This window comes from Anguilla rostrata, chromosome 1 (assembly GCF_018555375.3).
Source record: "Anguilla rostrata isolate EN2019 chromosome 1, ASM1855537v3, whole genome shotgun sequence".
NCBI classification, from domain to species: domain Eukaryota; kingdom Metazoa; phylum Chordata; class Actinopteri; order Anguilliformes; family Anguillidae; genus Anguilla; species Anguilla rostrata.
The window spans coordinates 9812622-9818492 of NC_057933.1; positions in this window are offsets into that span (position 1 = coordinate 9812622).

Consider the following 5871-nt stretch of genomic DNA (forward strand, 5'->3'; position numbering starts at 1 on the left):
CTTACCTCACATAATGTCCTACAGTCTGCATCACCATCATTTCTATATTTGGATACTTGGTATTTCTGGATAATGTGCCATTGTGAGATTGTCTGAGGTAAACTTACATGTTCAGAAGCCACGTGCAGTTGAAAATAGATACCGTATAAAATGGTCTGGGATTTCCGGGATTCCAGGAAGTTCCTGTTTCCAGGATTCGCTATTTCTTGAGAATATTTAACTTCTGTTGCAATAGATGCATTAAAAGCTTTTTTTCTGAGAATTCAAACACAATTTTCAGAGCAGGGGCATCAAAGGGATAAAGTGGCTGACTTAGCACGTTCCATCTCAAGGCGTCAGCCCTTTCATAATACTTCCTGTTTGTTCAAGATAATTTGTACAACATTATGATGCTTCAGCAGGCATTTTCAACAGAAACAATGATATAAACTGTCTCAAACTGAAAATGACACAGAAACAACCTTCATGATGGACTACAACTGTAAAAAAAAAAAAAAACCTCAACTTCATTTCTACTAGCTTAAATTATTTTCAGCTTGCAAATTCACTGTAAACACAAGACAATTTTATTGCAGCTACACATAGCCACCATGGCACCATTTGCTTTTTGCTATTAACTTCAGGCCCAGTTTAACATTCGAACAGATGAGCCTTAAAGGCTGACAGCAGCGGAAATAAAAACATTTGGTTAAGAGATCCGTCAGAGCAGAATCAGGACAAGCGCTGAAGTGAATTTACGAGCAACGGACCGTTTAGGGCATTGAGTCATACCCTATACGGTCTGTCGTCATACCCCACGTAGAAATTCTGACACAACTGCTCCAATGCCGAGTTTGCAGGGGGTGTCAATCATCATCAACTCGAACTTGGCTCTCTGCAAATCAAATTTCTGCTGTGCACCAGTACAACCTTAAGATGAGATCTGTAAAGACCAAAACCTGGAGCTATCGTGAGTGTGTTTTCAGTTATATTTCCCGTGCTTGGAGAATGTTTCACACACAGAGATGCTAACTCTGAATCTCTCTACGTGTGCTTCCCCCATATCTCCACTCTGTTACACAAACAGGAACATGGTGCTGCAGGTTCCACAAGTTTCATAGTGACTTGACGCAAGCTATTACTTTCACACACAGCTCTCCCTCTCATACACACACACACACACACACCTCCCTGCTTACAAACACTGGCTTGCTTCCTCAAACTCATTCTGCTGCAGCTTGATCAGATAAGAAATGTGTACGTGTGTGTGGGTGCATGTGTGCGTGACTGAACAGATACCAGCAGTGTCTTAATTAAACCTCAATGTCACGAAATGTATGACATACGGGAAAAGAGTGACAATGGGTGAACTTTGAGTGGTTGGTAAAAAAAAAAAAAGACTTAATGTTTTCCAGAGAGCTGTTATAACCAAAACTACCTCACGCCGGTTTTGTCTCTGTGTCTCTGTGTCTCTTTAAGGAACTCCTCATGGAGGAGTTGCATTGATTTCAGATTAATAATGTGCTGAAAATGGCTAAGGGACAGGGGTGGTGCAACAAGGAATTCATTATGAAGTGTAAATGGTCACAGTTTACCAACTACGCTGAAACTTTAGTAACCTAGAGGATGAGTTACTAATGACTAGACTTGACAAAGACATGGGAAGGTTCTGGGAGCCATGGGAAATGTTCACTCCCACCAGCATGCACTTATAAGAAACTGTTATGACCACCAGCACTGTTTTTGTGCAGCTCACAATAGCTAAGCTCAGATGGAACATCAAGTACGGCACACGAGTCTCTCTTTAGACAGAAGCGACAACAAAAAAAAAAAACCTAAAAAAAGGAAGGAATAATTAGGGTGAATGGCCAGGTAGACGAAAAAAAAAAAAAGAATTTCTGTGTAAATTACCATAAGAGGGTATACCTTCAAAAAGGAACATATACTTATAGCAGTGTAGTAAAATGGTTATGGAACTAGCTTATAAATCAGAGGTTGCAGGTTCAATTCCCACCAAGGGCACTGCCATTGTGCCTTTGAGTAAGGTATTTCAGTCAGCATCCAGCTGTATAAATGGATCAGATCTATAAAAAGATTTTAAAAAGTCTTTAAAAGTTGTGGTGGGTAAGAGCATTTACAGAGTGCAGCGAATGTGAACCTTGCATTTCCAGTGCGAGCTGACCCCGTAAAAGGGTCAGCTGTCGGAAAGGCTCATTCCCACTAGGGATTGGTCCCTCCCTTTAATCAGAGCTTTACCAGAGCACCTGGACCGCGGGACCTCTCCCCTCCAGGAGCTGGATCTCACTTCAGGACTGACCCGGCACGGCTGTCCGGTCGGGACGCCTCGCCGCGATGCGAGCGCGCCAAACGCAGCTGCCAAAACACGGGAGTTAATTTAACACAAACACTGCTGTGCCTTTATCGCCTCCCCGACTCCGCCTCCCCGACTCCCCCCCGACTCCCTCCTCCCCCCCCCACCCCCCACCCCCACCCCACCCTCCAATGCGCCAATAAGAGAAGATTAGAGGGCCGAGGAGAAGCCATCGATCTTTACGGATGTCACGGGGGCCAAATGTCTTCTCTTCATTAACTAATGCAGCAGCTTTGTTCTCGGCATTGTTCTCCAGCAAGACTAAAGACATGCTCATAAGAACAGGGTCTGCCAATCAGCGGCTGGAATTTCAAAGAAATTCCGCAAAAAAACAACTGTAATTGTGCCTGAAATCCCCCTACTGACACGCAACTGCCTGAAATAAACCTACAGGAAATCAAAGACCAATGAGGCGGACATGACTGGAAATTTTCAAGGAGCCAGACTGTAGGCAATGCCAAAAAATTACTACCAAAAATATTTTGTCACTTACTATTGAAATATTTTGACTCAGACCTTGTCTCAGAAGACTTCTCTCATATTAATACGTGTTGAAAAACACATTTTCGCATGAAAACTGTATGAATGGATGTCATCTGGGGATTGTCCTTCCTGCTACGTGGAGCGGGGGGTGGGGGATATTCATTGTGATGCCGGAAACTACAGCAGTGACTAAAATCTTCAGGGTATCGGACAAAAACCGAAGAGGACAAGCTCAGAAGCTATGATTAATGGGACTCCTCTGGGTCCTATATCGCATTTCCGTCCCGTATTTCCTGTGGCTTTTGCCTGCGATTTAGCCAATTGCCCTCCATGTATCGATTTCCTGAAAACCTAGCTTATGTTCCCATACGACCTGTCCCTCCTACAGTCCCCTGTGCATCGAGTAATTGATCGATCTGCATTACATAAGCTTGTTGAGAATGTCATACTGGGTACAGATATGCATTAGTGTGTGACCACTCAGAAGCTAGATAGCATCAGATGGTCCCCAATTCTTCCACAAACCCAATCTTTTTACCACCCATTTGATTGTTACTTTTTTTAAAATCTAATTTTAATGACTTCATGGGAAATCCAGTGAGACTTTGAGGGGCTAATGTCAAATAGCTTTCTGTAAAGTAAACCAGCACAAAGTCCACATCCAAGACTGAAGTGTAAAAATGAAACTATAGAAGTCTGTGCCCAGATTTAATCAGGAAAGCTGAAAAAATAATTTAAAAAATAAAAGTAATTTCATTGGTTCAACATGCAATGCACACAGTAACCCTTCATGATGTTGGACGAGGACATTTTTTTCTTGACTTGGTTCTGTACGCTACAATTTTAGATTTGTAAGGAAGGGAAGGAAGATAATCTTATCTTCTGTTATCAAAGGCTATTTTTATATGTTTTGGTTTCAACATGTAGAGAGGACTTTGTACATAGCCCATAATGTTCAGGCCATATTCATTTTATGTATGCAAATGAAAGTAGTCATGTTTAGTACTTTGTCACATATCTTTTGCCTGCAATGACTGCTTGAAGTCTGTGAGCCATAGACATCACCAGATGCTGAGTGTCGTCTCTGGTGGTGTTCTGCCAGGCCTGTACTGCAACCATCTTCAACTCCTACTTGTCGAGGGTTAGTTGCCTTAAGTTCTCTTCAGCATATGAGATGCTTGTTCAACAGGATTCAGACAGACTTGGCCAGTCGAGAATTTTCCAGTTTTTGGCTTTGTAAAACTCCTTTTTTACTTTAGCAGTATGTTTTGAGTCATTGTCCTTCTGTAGGATGAAGCGGTGCCCAATGAGATTGGAGGAATTTGTTTCAACTTGAGTAGGTGTTTCAGTACTCTTCAGAATTCATTCTGCTGCTGTTATCAGCAGTTACATCAATGAAGACACGTCAGCCAGAACCTGTGGCAGCACGCTAAAACTGTAACACCCCCACCACCATGTTACACAGATGAGGTGGTGTGCTTTGGATCTTGGGCAGTTCCTTTTGGCCTCCACATTTTCTCTTGCCTTCACTCTGAATCTGGGTCTCATCTGCCCACACCTTTTTACAGAGGTTTTTTGGGTACTTCATACCGAACTGCAACCTGGCCATCCTGTTTTTTTTTGCAGCTAACTAGCTGTTTGCATCTGGCACATCCACACTTGCCTCCTGAAAAGTGCTCCCGACCCATTGGACAGTTGTTCGGGAGATTTTCTTCATTATAGTGAGATTGATAAGAGGACTTCCTTGGCCTACCAGGCCTTTTGTAATTGCGGAGTCAGTGCTCTCTTCTTAATGACGTTCCAAACAGTTTATTTTGATAAGCCCAAGCTTTGGCCTATGCGTCTGACTGTTGTTTTCCTAGTTCTCAGCCTCATAATGGCTTCCTTGACTTTCACTGGCACAACTCTGGTCTTCATGTAGACAAATATAACAACAACAGCCATAACAAACTCCAAAGGCAATCAAAAGCATAGAATCAAGACTAGATACTGAAAGTTGTAAACCTTAGGGAGAAATGTGTGAGTCTCTGCGATTCTCTTTAGCTCTTTAAACCACTCACCCATTGCAGTTTCAACCGTTAGTGATTACACCTCAGAGAGTGACATCTTTTCAAAACCCACAACACAGAAGTATCAATTATCAACAATAAAGTATCATTAGGACCCATTATTTGCAAAACAAGCTCCTGCTCAGAGCAGTATGACTTTTCCAATATAAAAAATTCACATACTTGGATTGTTTATCTTTTTCCAGAACCAATAAAATATGAGCAAATTTGGAGGCCATTGTACATGTCTATGTGAGACAGAATGTGGTTTTGCTCGTAAACACTATAAATAAAAATAAATAAAAACTTCAAAAGTTTTGGTCTTTCCTGATCCAAGGGCTTGACTTCTCTTTGTTGTAAAAGTCCAGATGTGTGCAGTCGCAGGTCTCTTTGTGAATGTGGGGGGTGCGAGGGGTGCTTTGAGGTTAATGGGGATGTTCCCCTGCCCACATTGTGGCCCCCCCCAACACCAGGGCCGGCCAGTGTTAAAATCTGGCCACCGTCCATTTCCGCCTCCCACGGCAGCTTGCAAACGGGGTGGATTTTGGGCCTAAAAAACAGTGGGAAAACAACTCCTCATGGGAGGTTCAGGTTCACAGAAAGGACTTGCATAGACAAGATATTGCCGGCTTCAGAAGGCACTTACAATGGCCCGGCCGTATAATAAAACACAAAGAGGTTGTTAAGAAAAGCAATGGGGCTGCAGTTCAGGATCACCAAAATAACACATGCTGGCAGGGACGTTGGATTTTCCATTGGAGGGAGGGGGGGAAAAAGAAAAAACAAAAAGACAAAAAGAAAACAAGCCGATGGCTTCATTGCAGGGTCCACTCCATTACAGAATTGAAGAGACCATGCTCTGCAAACAGACTCGGCCAACTCTGCAAAGTTGAGAGCAGCAAAGGTGGTCTCAAAGCCGGCTGAGTGCCTTTATTGACCGAGCTCTGCCGCAGTCGGCAGGAAATGGTCGATCAGCGGGGTACTTTCCCC